This window comes from Sarcophilus harrisii, chromosome 2 (genome assembly GCF_902635505.1).
Source record: "Sarcophilus harrisii chromosome 2, mSarHar1.11, whole genome shotgun sequence".
In the NCBI taxonomy this organism is placed as follows: domain Eukaryota; kingdom Metazoa; phylum Chordata; class Mammalia; order Dasyuromorphia; family Dasyuridae; genus Sarcophilus; species Sarcophilus harrisii.
In genome coordinates, this window is record NC_045427.1 from 384,215,561 (window position 1) to 384,230,645 (window position 15,085).

At 37.1% G+C, this 15,085-nt stretch overlaps 1 long non-coding RNA gene across 1 annotated transcript; it reads right to left on the minus strand.

The window, feature by feature from the left end:
* Nucleotides 1-1,066: 1,066 nt before the first annotated feature.
* LOC116421658 lies at nt 1,067-14,777 on the minus strand. Its single transcript, XR_004232134.1, has 4 exons — nt 14,736-14,777; nt 12,912-13,021; nt 1,334-1,388; nt 1,067-1,236 (listed from the first exon to the last, which is right to left on the minus strand). It is a non-coding gene; the product is annotated as an uncharacterized LOC116421658 (long non-coding RNA).
* Nucleotides 14,778-15,085: the final 308 nt, after the last annotated feature.

Consider the following 15,085-nt stretch of genomic DNA (forward strand, 5'->3'; position numbering starts at 1 on the left):
CTGTGTCTTTCTCTTTCTCTGTATCTCTGTCTCTCTCTCTGTGTGTCTCTGTCTCTTTCTCTGTCTCTCTGTCTGTCTCTGTCTCTCTTTCTCTGTCTGTCTCTCTGTCTCTCTCTGTCTCTCTGTCTCTCTCTCTCTCTCTCTCTGAGACCCTAAGAGAAATACAACCCCCTTCATTTTTTCATTTAGACTTTTCTATCACAAGAATCCAGAAGTCAGAATCCAGACCAGGTACTGTGGCCAGTCAAGCACTATTGCCTAAATGACGTTTGCTAATTATCTCATCCTAGTCCAGTGAAAGAATGCCAGTTCTTATTGGGACCAATGCTATGTAGAAACCAAGTTTTCATGAAGTCACCCTCAGAGATGGAAGAGGTTTAGGGGGAAGTAAGTCCTGGAGGTATTGGAGAAAATATTTATACATCTGTGCTATAACTTAAAAGAAAAAAATCCCTTTGTAAAAGCAAGACATCATTAATGGTTAAATGTTACTGTGGTGCTAGTAATGGACCCCAGAAATTTGGGCTAATAAGTGGGGCCTCAAAAGAATGACGGGGAAAATAAAAATTTATAAATTTCTTAATGAATCTTAGAATTCCAAAGGGAAATATAGCAGTTGTGGTTCTGTGTGAGAGAAGTTGAAGCATATACATTTAAGTGACCTAAATTGTTTTTCCAGAAGCAAGACCAAGATAGGCAAAGAATAGACTTTCATTTGTACAGGTTTAAGTGGGAAAAGTCAAACCCAAATTTGTCAAATTTCTCAAGTATCAAACATCATCCAAATAACATCCACTGATGCCTTTTCTCTCTTAACTCAGGTTGATAAATTCCCTATGAAATCCAGGAAGCCCCACATGGGTCAATGAAAGAATAGTTTATCATCCCCAAGATCCAAGAGCTGGAGCTTGTTTCTATTCCATACATCACTGTATGTCCACAGTTTGCAAAAGACATATTTAACCTGGGGGAGAAGAAATACAAATACTGGATATTAACTGACTTTGCCCATTAATAACAATATTTCATATTTGCATATTGGTTTACAATAATAAACTACTTTGTGAATTATTTTATTTGATTCCCAAAACAGTCCTGTAAGTAGATTGCCTGAGTACAATTTTTTTTTTACCAATGAAGTAGGATAACGCTAGTGACATTTCCATCACAGAAGACCAAAGGAAGGCCCCTGACTCCAGATTCAGTGTCCATGCTTTTATAACATACTACTTACACCTACAGAAAAAAAAAAAGAAAGAAAGAGTAAATGAGAATTCACTTTAACAGTAGAGGGGATTTAATATTGTATCCCTTATAGTTAGAAAGGCATTACCTGGTATTCGCCTCGTCTATGTGTTATCTTCATAAAGGAAGTCATGGAAGGAATTCTATAGTAGAAAAAACATTGAGCCTGTTGTTAATGTACCAGGATTCCAATCCTGACTCAGTCACTTATCTGCTATGCAATCTTGAATAAGTCCTCTTACTTCCCTTAGCCTATGTTTGTTGTGAGGAAAGTGAAAAGTGCTTTGAAAACCTGAAGGATAACAACAGAACTCATCTTTCTACAACAATATTCAATCAGCAAGCTTTTATTAAGTACTGGCTGTGTACCAAGATACTGTACTAAGTGATAGGGATACAAGAACAAACTATTCTCGGGTGAGAAGAGCAGGGAGACTTTCCTTTGATCAGGGGCTGTCCTGCACAGTATATCCCCTAAAGGAATATGGCAAAAGGCCTCTGGAATATCTTTCATCTGCCCAGAATCGATGACTTCCATCTGTGCTTGCATAAGAATATGTTCACCTTTTGCTGGGAGAATCATCTCTCAACTAAAAGTAGAGGAAAAAAAAAAAAAAGAGCTCTCTTTCCTTTGATCCCAGGCCTTCCAATTCCTTTTGCATTTGTCTCTTGAGAGAAGAGGAAGAAGAAATTTGGTAGAGAACATGATCTCCTTCTTCTGCTATTCAGGCTGTCTTCAGTCTTCTGATGTGCCATTTCCTACCTAACCTCCATCCTTTGGAGGGAAGAGGAGTACTGAAGCAGTAATTTGCATCTGACCATTTAGCCTCCCATCTCATATTACTTGTCTCCAACCTGCTCTCCAATGCCTTTTGGGAAAAAGAAATGATACCTTCTTTCTCCCCCTCTCCCCAAGATAATACATATTTATTTTTCTTTTATTTGCAGTTTATTTCTCGAAATAGATGCAAAGATAGTTTTCTACATTCACCTTTGCAAAACCTTGTGTTTCAAAAATTTCTCCCTCTTTTCCCCCATTCCTCCTCCCCAAGACTGCAATCTGATATAGGTAAAATATGTGCAGTTATAAAGATATTTCCATATTCATCATGTTGTACACACACAAAAAAATCAAACCAAAAGGGAAAAAAACATGAGAAAGAAAAAACAACAACAAAACAAACCTCCACAACAAAAAGTGAAAAGACTATGCTTTGATCCACATTCAGTCTTCATAGTCATCTCTCTGGATGTGGATGACATTTTCCATTTCAAGTGTATTGAAATTGCCTTAAATCTCCTCAGTATTGAAAAGAACCAAGTTCATCCATCATCACATAATCTTCTTGTTACTATATACAACATTCTCTTGATTCTGCTTACTTCATTTAGTATCAGTCATGTAAATCTTTTCAGGCTTTTCTAAAAATCAGCCTGCTCATCTTTTCTTATAGAACAATAATGTTCCATTACATTTATACACCACAACTCATTCAGCCATTCCTCTACTTAGGAGCATCCACTCAATTTCCAGTTCCTTGCCACTACTAAAAGAACTGCTACAAATATTTTTGCACATATAAGTTCTTTCCCCTCTTTTATGAATCCTTTGGGATTCAGACTCAGTAGAAATCCTGCTGTATCACAGAGTGAACACAGTTTAATAGCCTTTGGGCATAGTTCCAAATTGCTCTCCAGAATGATTGGAGCATTTCACAACACCAACAGTGCATTAGTGTCCCAGTCCTCTCACACCCTCTCCAACATTCATCATTATCTTTTCCTGTCACCCTAGACAATCTGAAAGATCTAAAGTGATATCTCAGAGCTGTGTTACTTTGCGTTTCTCTGATCAATAGTGATCTAGGGCATTTTTTCATATGACTAGAAATGGTTTCAATTTCTTCATTTGAAAATTATCTGTTCATATCCTTTGACTTCTAATCTGTGATGAACATTCTCATATCTGATCATACTTTACATAGAATTCTAAATCTTACTGGAGTTTAGAATCTCATTTTTATCTCACATCCCTTTTATCTCACAGTTTCAACTAAACCCATGCACCCCTTCTACTGTGTCCTCTGAAAGGTCTGTTTCACAGGCAACACATTTCCCTTATCTTAAATCTTTTTTTTTCACATTCCTTCCATGTACTAGCTATCACTGAAACCTGGATTTCCTTGATTACACAGCCTCCCTGACCATTTATTCAAGTATTGGCTGCCCCATTATTCAATCCTCTCAGCTCACTGGGAAAAAGTTGAATTATTCCTTGCTCTCTATTGCCAGTTCCAGGTCCTCTCATTTCTTCTACCATTCCGTAAATTTTCTTCCTGTGAGGGTCATGCTGCTTGTATTTACCACCCAATCGAAATCTTTTAGCTATTGTCTATAGAACACTAGGTCACTCCCCTTGCTTCCTCAATGAGTTTGTTACATGACTCACATTTTTTCTCTCCACCACTTACCCTCATATCAACGGACTTCAACAATATAAATTAACTCTTCCTAAAACTCCCTAACCATTCAATTCCTCAACCTACTCATACGCTGTATGACCATTTGAGGGCAGCAGAAGATGGTTAAGGAGTTGCCAGCTGGATGTCTGTGACAGAGAACTAGCAATTAGAAATAGCAAGGACCAAGATGCATGGAGTTGGCCCAGACAAAGAGCCAGACCTTATAGGAATACAGTAACTTTCTGCTGTGGCTGGTTGACTTGGATAGAATACTGGTCCTGGAGTCAGAAAGACTGAATTCAAATGTGGCCTTAAATAGTTCCTACCTGTGTGACCCTAGACAAGTAATTTAATCTCTTTTTGTTTTAATCCACTGGAGAAGGAAATGATAAATCACTCCAATATCTTCGTCAAGAAAACCCCACGGACTAAATGATCCACAGGGTCATGAAGAATCGGATACAATTAAATGATTAAATGACAACAACAAGATAACTTTCTTTCCTTTTCTCAGTATATATTTTATAAGCCCATATTAATTTATATGATGTTTCCTCCATTTGAACATAAATGTTTTTGCAGTTCTTTGCTTTCTCAAGAGTTTAGCACAATGGCTTGCTGCCCAGTGCTTAATAAATGCTTGTTAACTGACTAAAAGGTAAAAGAGAACAAGAGAGGTCAGAGAGGGAAAGAGAGACAGTCTCTGCAATTTAATACTAGGAAAATGCCTAACCTCCCTATAACGTAGTCTTCACATCTATAAAATGGTGAAATTGGACTAGGCAGTCTCTGAGGTTCCTTTTAGATATACATTGATGATCTACTTATACTATAATTAAATGATCTCCATGATCCCTTCTGAATGCTACAATATATGACATTTATATAGTAGTTTAAAGTTTGTAAATTGCTTTTTTATGTATGGTATTATTAATTCTCACAAAAATTCCAAGGTGCTAAAATTATCCGCATTGTAAAGATGAGGAAACTGAGGCTTTATCTAGGTGTCCCAGGGTTGCACAGCTAATAAATGTCTGAGGCAGATGAAGTCTGCTACTACATTGAGATATTAGCTTATAGGGAATTTGTAAGAATCATGAGATGAATTCTGTTTACCCTATTTAAAAGCATAAAGTGCTACATGAATGCCATTTGGAGATGATCATGACTACTGTCATGTGCTGTTTGAGGCTCAAATGAAATAATGTACATAAAGTATTTTGCAAAATGTAAAAATGATAAATGCCAGTCATTATTACTGTTACTGTCAAAATTATTATCACATTATCTGCACCCACCTTAATGTTTTTTTTTTGAGTGAAGTAAAAACTTCTGTACAACACTCCAAATCTTACCACAAAGAAAAATCTAAGAAACAGAATAGCTATTCAATAGTAAGGAGTTATAGTCATTTTAAAATTTTTTCATCTAAAAAATGAAGAGAAAAGACATGTCTTCCCAGGATTAGAAAAAGGAGAAGTAAGAGTTGCTAAATAGGAGCTTTGCATGTACAAAATTTTGGAAAGAAGGACTGAAGAAGGCACTTATCTTATCCTGGTAGGAGACTTGCTAGAAGGAGTTGCAAAGTCTATCAGAGGAATACCCTTCTAAAAATTTCTAGCTTTATAAGGTAAGTAAGGTGACAAGATTAGGATGGAAAGTCATAGCAGCCTTGGCCTTTTTAGCTCCAAGTCCCCAGTGAGATCTTTATCTGGAATAGCCATGGCTGCAGGTTCTAGTAATGAGTTTTAATGTATCAATTAAGTACAATATAAATGCCCAGCATGGAGGCAAATATTCAGTCACAGATGGACAATCCTAGCTCATTTGCTTATGCCGCCACAAACTCTCTTTATAAACTTAAATAAAGTCTCATTCAACTTGCTTGCCCTGATTCTTATTCTGTCTTCCTGAAGATAGCCAGTAGAAGTGCCTTTTAGTTTCAGGCTCTCCAAGAGTTCTAAAGAAAGGCAACCACAAATTCCTCAAGCTCCTGTATCTTTAGGCCCATGTCCCTATCCCCAGCCCCTTACCCATCTCTTCAACAACATTCTAGCTCTGCTGATCCTTCTGCATCCTACAATGATTTTGGCAAGGCTGAATTCACAGTTTTCACCTCCTGAAACAGGGCAAGTACCTCTAGGTTGAGAATCCATAGGCCAGGATTTAACCCTATACTTAGTGCAAAAACTTGTAAGGAAGAAGAGGAAATAGGGAAGAGAATGAAACAGGATCAATTAGTAAGAAGTGAGTTAGGATGGTTTAGCATTCTAAAGAGCTTAGAGGGCCTAAAAAGGAGAGGGAGAAGCAGGAAGAGTTTCACAGGGTATCCAATGCAGCAAAGATGTTGTCTAATTTTTGTTTGAACCCTTTCAAGAAAAGGCAGCTCACAAGTTCATGAGAAAGCTGTTCCATTTCTGGACAGTTTCAGTTGCTAGAAAGTTGTTTTTAAGGATAGGGCCTGGATCCCTGATTTCATTGATGTACAGAACGCCCTCTACCAATACAGGATAGAACTTTCTCTGCAACTTATATCTCTTTAGAGAGTTGTCTAGGACACTGAGAGAAGTTATATGACTTTCTCAGAGTTGTAGAGCCAACATGTCAAGTCTTGGGAATTGAATGCTGGTCTTTTGACTGTAATGGCTCTCTCTATTCACTGTGGCCTTGTTATCTCCCAGAGTAGGATTACAAGATCTGATTTCTTCTTTATATTGAGCTGAAATCTGCCTCCCTGACATAATTAAAATAGTCCCTTGATTAGGGGTGTATGAAATGTTCAAGGAGGACCAACACTTGTGATGTGAGGGCTTGTTGGGGCCTTTTCAGGGCTGTTTATCCACCTTTGGCATCCACCTGGTACTCAACTCTCACCTAGGCCTCGAAAAAGCTTGTAGCATGTGCAGCAGCCACATCTGGTGAACTATTTTGGCAGATGGCTACATCAGGTTGAGGATGATCAATAAGTCTCAAACCACTGGTGAGTTAAGGAGATGTCTGCCCAAGCTGTGAAGACTTCCCTGGCAGAATAAATAAATGGATGAGAACAATTTATTCTAATGGTTGTGAAGTGCTTAGAGTTTGGTCATACATAGAAGGTGACAAGGTCATCCACTGTATCCCGTGCCATTACTAGCCATCTTGACTTTTGTTTTGCCACTGGACTTCAGTGGGGCTGCTGACTTTGCAAAGTCCAGCCTTACTTAAATCTAATTCACCCACAAGTCAAGATATCACTCATGATGCCTTTGGTCCTCTGAAAATGAAGGACAAAAACAATAACAACTTTAAGATTACAAAGTGTTTTATATTCATTAACCTCTTCATTCCCCACACCTGTACCTTTAGCCTGTCAAGTATTATTATTCCCATTTTACATAAGAAACTAAGACTTAGTAGTATAATGATTAAATCAAAATCACATACTACCAACAAGTCTTGCTTACAAGACATAGCCTTTGATAGAATGTAGAATGTATATTTCTTAAAGGTGGTGACTTTTTCTTTTTAAAATTTAGTTTTATTGCTTCAAATTCAAAAATCTCGTGCTAAGCCACCTTTCTGAAGTTGAAACCTTAGATCTAGTGTGTGTGTACGTGTGTGTGTATGTGTATGTAGGGGGAGATGCCTGCATCAGGGTGTGAGAACAGACAAGATGCATTCAATTCTCAGATATGTTGAATGATTACGTCCCATCACCACCTCCATCAACAGAACTATTCCCTGGGCAGATTTCCCCCTTTACCCTAATGACATGCACAGAGAATTTTTTTTGAAGATAAGATAGGAAAAGTCTATACCTGTCCTGGTTCTATTATCTTTCAGCAAATAAACACTCCAGAACTGCTTCTCCTCACCTCACTTGCTTTCCCTGAAATTTTATGCCCTGATGAACAATGAGCAAGTTTCTCAGTATCAGGCACTTCTGGAAGCAGAAAAAAGCCCTGGGTTCTGTATGTACTTTTTGCAGGACCTGAAAACAGATTTGGAACCAGATGTGCCCTTGGGGGATTAATGATCCCTGTTTTTTCCTACCATACATTTTTTTCTTGAGTTAATTCACTTGTCAACTTCAATTGGAGAACAATATTAAAGTCAATGTTGAAAACAGCATTATAGAGAGAATCTTGGGTACTGCAATGAGCCCAGTGCTGAGAGTCAGAAACCTAGGCTGGAATCTTTAATTTTCCCCTGCCTTACTTCTTCCCCACTTAATGGCATCACAGCTCTGCCAGCCACTACTCTCTGGGCCTGCTTTGTCATCTGCGAAACAAGGTCATAATATTTACACCTCCTACCTTAAAAACACTTTCTGTGAGAAAAGTTCTGTGTCAAATTTAAAACATTGCCAGAACCTGAGTTAATTTTATTAGAGATAAGATCTGCACTCTGCTCTTTCCTCCATAGTTGTCTGTTTTTGTTTTTTTTTTTTTTTTGTTTTTTTTTTTGCCACGGAAAGTGCAGAATTAAATAAGAAGACAATGTGGTATAATAGAAAGGGGACTGGATTTGGAGTCAGAGGACCTGGATTTGGATTATGACTATGCTATTTGTTGCCTTTGTGATCTTGAACAAACCCTTCCTTATTTGGAGAGCTTCTGTTTGCTCCATTATATGTTAAATGAATGGGTTGTACTAGATCCTAAATCACAGAAATAGAAGGGACCAGTGAAGACATCTGGAGAGGCTGTTAGATGACATGGTGTTTAGAACCTAGATTTAGGATTTAGATTCAGGAAGAGCTCAGATTAAATCCAGCTTTAGACTGGCTGGCTATATGACCCTGGACAAGTCACTTAATCCCTATCTCTGTTTCTTCATTTGTAAAACAAGGATAATAATAGCATCTACCTCTTACAATTGTTATAAGGATCAAATGAAGGAATATTTGTAAAGTTTTTGTAAATTTTAAAGCAGTATATAAATGCTAGCTATTCTTACTAGTCCAATTCCTCTATCCCATTTTAAAGATGAGGAATTTGAGAAGCAGGGAAGTGACATGATTTCAGAATCCAAATCTAGTTTTCTTTTTATTTTACCCTATTGCCTTGGTTTAGCATCAAAGCCTTTTTGTCAGGAGGCAACAAAACTGAGATAACAGTTGGTCTCCTAAATTAAATTTACATTGATTGTAGATTTCTGGTTTTCACTTCCAGGATATGACCTAATTGGACTCTGGAGCACCTTGAACAACCTAATAGTTCTCCAGTTCTGTGAGGCAGCAGCGTTTATATTTAAAAGAATAGGTATGTTAGGCTTTGAAAGTGGGTGAGATGGGCAATGCTGTGAATTTGTTTTGTTTAAATATACATTTTTGTTCCAAGAGTTTTGTTTTTCTTGCTTTCTCAAAGGGAAGGGGAAGGTATGGGGAGATAGGAGGGAAAGAATGTAGATCTAAAAACAAATAAAATTTTAGAAAATAAAGAAAATGAGTTAGAGTGTCTTTGTGCTTTTATGGAGGAGCTCTATGCTTCAGTGTTCTAATTAGATCACAGTTAGGGAACATCAGAAATATTTGCAGGCTAGCAGTGACTTTCTGGAGCTTGTCTATTGATCACCAAATCATAGACTCTCAAAACTGGTAAGGACCGTGGTCATGAACTAGGCAAATTATGTGAAAAACTTTTCTTTCCTACATTGGGAAGTAAAGCAACTACTGATTTGAAAATGCTTAGATTATAAGGGAGTGCTCACTCCTAGTCTTGTTACCATTTCTTCTTTATTATTCATAGAATCTTAGAGTTGGAAAATTATCTCATTCCACCTAAAACACAAGTTCCCTCTGGAGCACTCCCAATAAAAGGTAATCTAGGTTCTGCTTGAAGACTTTTAGTGATAAGAATTCACTACCTGTATGACAACCCATTCCATTCTGTGACAGTTCTGATTATTAGAAAAGTTTTCCCCCTATTAAGCTGAAATCTGCTTCCCTATGACTTCTAGCCAGCAGTCCTAGTTTTCTCTGTTGGAGTATAAAAATTCAATCTAATTTCTCCTCTTTATCACAGTTCTTCAAACAGACAGCTTTCATAGTCTTTTCCTTATTCTCATCCTACCACATCTCTTCAACTTAAACAGCTTCAGTTTCTAATGATTCCTTATGATGATCTAGACAGAAGGAATATACACTTTGTGGAGGCAGCATGGTACATGAGGGGTGGGTTTGAATCCTGGCTCTGCCCCTAATGACTTATACGTTCTTGGACAAGTCACTTAATGTCCCTACCTTGTTCTCTTTGTAGAACATTCCTGTAAAATGAGGGACTAGGACTAAATAATCTCTAAGGTCTTTCCCAGTTACAAATCTATAAGTAATAATAACAATATCAATAGCCAGCATTTGTATAATTCTTCAAGGCAGGTAGGTGGGACAATGGATAGAGTGCTGGGTTTAGAGTCAGGAAGATTCAATTTCCTGAGTTCAGATCTGACCTCCAGACACTTACATTTATTCCTGTTTGCCTCAGTTTCCTAATCTGTAAAGTGAGTTGGAGAAGGAAATGACAAACCAGTTTCTTTGCCAAAAAATTTCCAAATGAGGTCCCAAAGAGTAGGATCTTACTGAAACAGCTGAATAACAACAACAGATATAATGTTTTAAGGTTTACAAAACATTCTACTTGTATTATTTCATTTGATCTTTACAACAACCTTGGGAATATAGGTGTTATTATTATGTCCATTTTATAGATGAGGAAACTGAAGTGACTTGCACAGTGCTATTCACTGCCTTCAAACCTATCAATAATAAACTTGTTTAAAATGATCTAGTCATGGCCTACTCTCCCCATCTCATTCACCCTGAGAGGAAGTGTGATAAAAATGGAAAGAATACTGTACTTACAAATCAAGTCACACTTGTATTTGAATCCTCCCCTTTGATCCTAACTCCCTCTTTTCTGATCTTCAGTTTCTCATCTGTTAAATGAGGATAATAACACCTACTTCACAGGTTGTGGTTAGGATCAAATGAAATAATGTATGCAAAGCATTTGGAAAACCTAAAAGTTCAATGGTACATTATTACTCAGCCCAATTACTACCTTCTCATCAGCTTAAGTGTCACCTTCAAAACTGGAATTTCTTGATTCTACTCCACTCCCAGCTGCTTGTACCTATTCTCCCAATTACCTTGTATCATATGTGTATGAGTATGAAATGTGTGCGTATATATATGTCTATAATTACATATGTTTATATATATCTGTTATTGTACATGTTTTATTCCTGAACTCTTCCCAATGAATATAAATTCTTTGAGAGTTTATATTCTCAAGGGACTGTGGGGTTTACATATTTCAGAGACTATTTTATATTTTGCCATTGTATTCTTAGCACTTAGAAGACTGTTTGGCATGTAGTAAATGATTAATATATCTTTGTTAATTAGTTGATTCTCTGGAGCCACTGAAGTATCTCAATGTTCTTTGTAAAATGTGTTGCCCCAAACCAAATGCAATATTGTGGACATAATGTGACCAGGACAGAAAACAATATTATTATTGACTCACTTTTTTGAGATAACCAGGCTTCTATTAAAGTAGGTTAAAATGACATTTTTTTAACCTGCCACATAATGACTCATAGGATTTTCCTTATGCACAAATCTAATCATATCATTTCCTTTCAATATCTATAACCTAACAATCCCAGTGTCAGGAATATTCCTCAAGGAAGTCAAAGATTGAAATAAAATTCCAACATATAGTAAAAATAGTCATAGTACCATTCTTTGGGAAATAAAATAGGTTCACATACAAAGATGAATATCTGGAAAACCTATGCAATTGAATAGAATTATGCTTACAGAATATATATATATATATATATTATATATATGCTAAAAAAGGAATCTTAAAAAATGGAATATTTTAATTATATGTTTTATATTACAGATTTTTTATTACAAAGTGAAATAAGTGAAATCATATATATTTATATGATGACTTTAGAGTAAATGAAAATTTAACTAAAAGAAAGCTAAATTCTAAGCAAATTAAAAAAAAAATAGCAATAATCCTAGAGAACAGAAAATGACTCTGAGATACAGTGAGAAAACTTCTATCTATCAGGGTTTTATTCAACTGATTGACTATTATATTCCCCCCAGTGATTATTCCAAATATTTTTTTTTTCTCAAGGCCTCAACTCTCACCCCAGTAACCAATAAGAAGCTATGGCAGTAATCCAGTAAGAGGAAAAATCAGATGGAAAAAATTAGTGAAGTAGTGTACAGAATTCCTGGAAAGAGACAGCATCCAAAAAGAAGAAGATGGTTAACAATAGCTAATGTTGCATAAAATTCAGGAAGGATGATAGCTGGGGTGAGAGAAAGTCTTCCTTTGGCAGTGTGTCAGTGCTTGACACATTTGCCAAAACAATTCTCCTAAGACATAAGTCTATGATACTGTTCTAGTTAACAACATTAAGTGTCAGGGCAGTTAGATGGTGCAGTGGATAGAATACCAGCCCTGAAGCCAGAAGGACCTGAGTTCAAATCTGTCTCAGACACTTAACGCTTCCAAGCTGTGTGACCCTGGGCAAGTCACTTAACCCCAATTGCCTTAGAGGAAAAAAAGCATGGTGTCTTCCTCTTGCCTACAGTAAAAAAACAAAACAAAAACAAATATCTAGTATTTTACTCTTTCCTGTAGTTTCTATAGAAAAGGCACACATCTTTGTCCCCAGAGCAAGGCTACCCCTTCTGTCTTTGAGGCACAAATCCTCAAAAATCTCTCCATAGATTCTTAGGAACTGTTAGCTCTGCTCCTCTCTCCTTGATTTTTGGGAAAAGCCTGGGGTAATTTGTATAATCCAGCCCAGCTGCCACAAAGGAAGACAAGAGGCTAAAAGGTAAGTGAAGTACAAGGGCCCACTTTGAACCCTAGAATATAGTAAGACATATATATGTGTGAGGCAATCTGGTTAGACACAGTGGGAAAAAAATGCAAATAGGACTGACTCACCATATCTTAATAATTCCAAGGGGGGAAAAAAACCTCTGAACAGTCAAAGAAGGCATTCCCACTACTGTTCAGAAGAGATCTTTGTGGAGAAGGTAGGTATAAAAGAAGATGAAGTTTCAAAACACTTGAAGCACTCTAGCTTATTCATATGAAAGAACTGAAATTAGTTGAGGCATTATAGGAATTTTTCCATAAACTTCCAAAAAATAATGGAAACTCTTGTTGGAATAAAGTTTACCTTTGAGAAATGATGAGATAGAACTGAACAAAAGCACCAGTAAAATGAACAAACTCATTTGGGAGCACATCTTAGGACAGCAATAGATCTGAGGGCCAGGAGTCACAACACTGTGGAGAAAAGGAAGAAAAGAAAAGAAAAGAAAAGCTAGAGCTTTCAGCAAAAGAACAAAATGTGACTCAGACAAAGGAACCTAAAAGGAGTATTGTCAAAGAGAAATGACCTTTAACTTGCTTTGCTAGGCTTAGTGCCAGGGGAATCTTGGAACTATCTTATTTTCCAGTGTATTTACATTTTGGGAATTGGTAAACAAAGACTATAATCAGAACTTATTTATTATTTTGTTGCTTGTCTAGACTGAAGAGAAAGATAGAGGAATGTTAATAATGCAGGTTAAATTTAAATTGCATCCCAGATACATGGGTATTTTGCTGGATTGTTAAACATTTACCACCCCACCATTTCTAAGGAGGAGGGCAATATGATAAGTCATAGAGATTTTATAGATTTATGGGGATTGGAGGGGTTTTGTGACTCTGTGTGAACCCAGGCACATGTTTTCTCCACCTCCTTTACTATAAAAATAAAACTTTCTTACAGTTTGAACTCTTGTGAGCCTAAATGCTTTTAAAGGGAAGCTTTTAACTAGCATTAGGGAAATGCCAGATACTGACATTTCCATTCCTACCTAAGCAGTGGCAATAGACAAGAGGAATGAAGGGTTTTTAGAGGTCCTTCTTATCAGGTGGGAAGAGTAGTGTGTTAGTAAATATTTAACAGCTAATTTTCTGGGGGTAAAAATGTACTCAGACATAGTTTTAAATTTAATTTGCATTATTAACATTTTCTCCATCATCCTTTTAAGTCTAGACAATCAACAACACAATAAATCATAACTTGATTTGCAGCTGTTCAATTTTCAAAGTATAAATATTGACAATGAAAATTAATCAATCTGTTTACAAGCTCTAGTATATCTCTGGGTGGAAACTACTGACCTATGGGTTTCATTTTACACAGTACTCCTTTTCCATGTACTCTAGTCTCAATAAAATTGGACTATATGTGCACAAACTTTCTCCCTTAATATCAAATGAGCCTGGTCCATAGTAAGCACTTAATAGATACATATTGACTTATTGATGAATACAAAATATCCTACTGACCTTGACTAAACTTAGAGAGACTTATATTCTGGGCCCTGGAGACCAGATTCCCTGGAATATAAATTTACCTAAGAATGGAACATGACAAAATGAAGAAAAATGTAGCTGTTGTTTGTTGCAAATAAGGTACGGTTCAAGGGGCCAGTATAGGGCCTGAGTTAGGTTGCTAAAGCCTTCCTTGCAAGGTCACCTCTTCTTGCCTCTCCCTCCACAATCCCACTCCATCCCACAGAATTTCAGTTACTGGAAAGGTTTACAAATTCAATTACTCCAACCCAAACACCCATAAGAAAGTTCTTAAGACAACATTCTCAACATATGGTCATCCAGCCTTCTTTGCCAAGCCCATAGCTCCTGAGACAGCTCTTTCCAGTTCTGGACAGCTCTAATTGTTAAAGATGATTTCCTTGATATTGAGCCCAAATGTGATCATTAGTAACTTCTCGATGTTCCTGAGACTGCTCTAGAGAAAAGCTCAAGAAGCCTAACTCCCTATGTGACAAGCCCTTCAGACTCTTCTCCAGACTGAATACCCCCAGTTTCTTTGGAAATTTCTGATAAAAATAGAATAACGTTTCACCTTTCACTGCCCCCTAACTCTCCTCCTTCCCTGATTCCCTTTCTCTCTTCCTCCTTCCCTTTCTCTTCCCCCTTTTACCTATTTCTTCTCTTCTCCCATCCCTCCTTTTTACAACTTTTTCTCTCCTTCTTCTTTCTCCTCCTCCTTCTCCTCCTTCCTTGCTTCCTCTTCACCTCTCATCCCTTCCTCTGTCTTTTTTCTCCTCTCCCATTTTTCCCCCCTTCTTCCCCTTCCCTCCTCTCTTCTCCATCCTCTTCTCTTCTTTCCTTTTTCCTCTTCAGTTCTTCTACTCTCTTTCCTTTCTCTTTTCCATTTTTCCTCTTATTTATCTCTTCTTTCTCTTTTTTCCTGCTCTTTCCTTTTCTTCTCTTCCCCCTCTTTTCTCCTTTATTCTTTCCCTCTTCCCTTCCTTTTCTTCTTTTCCATTC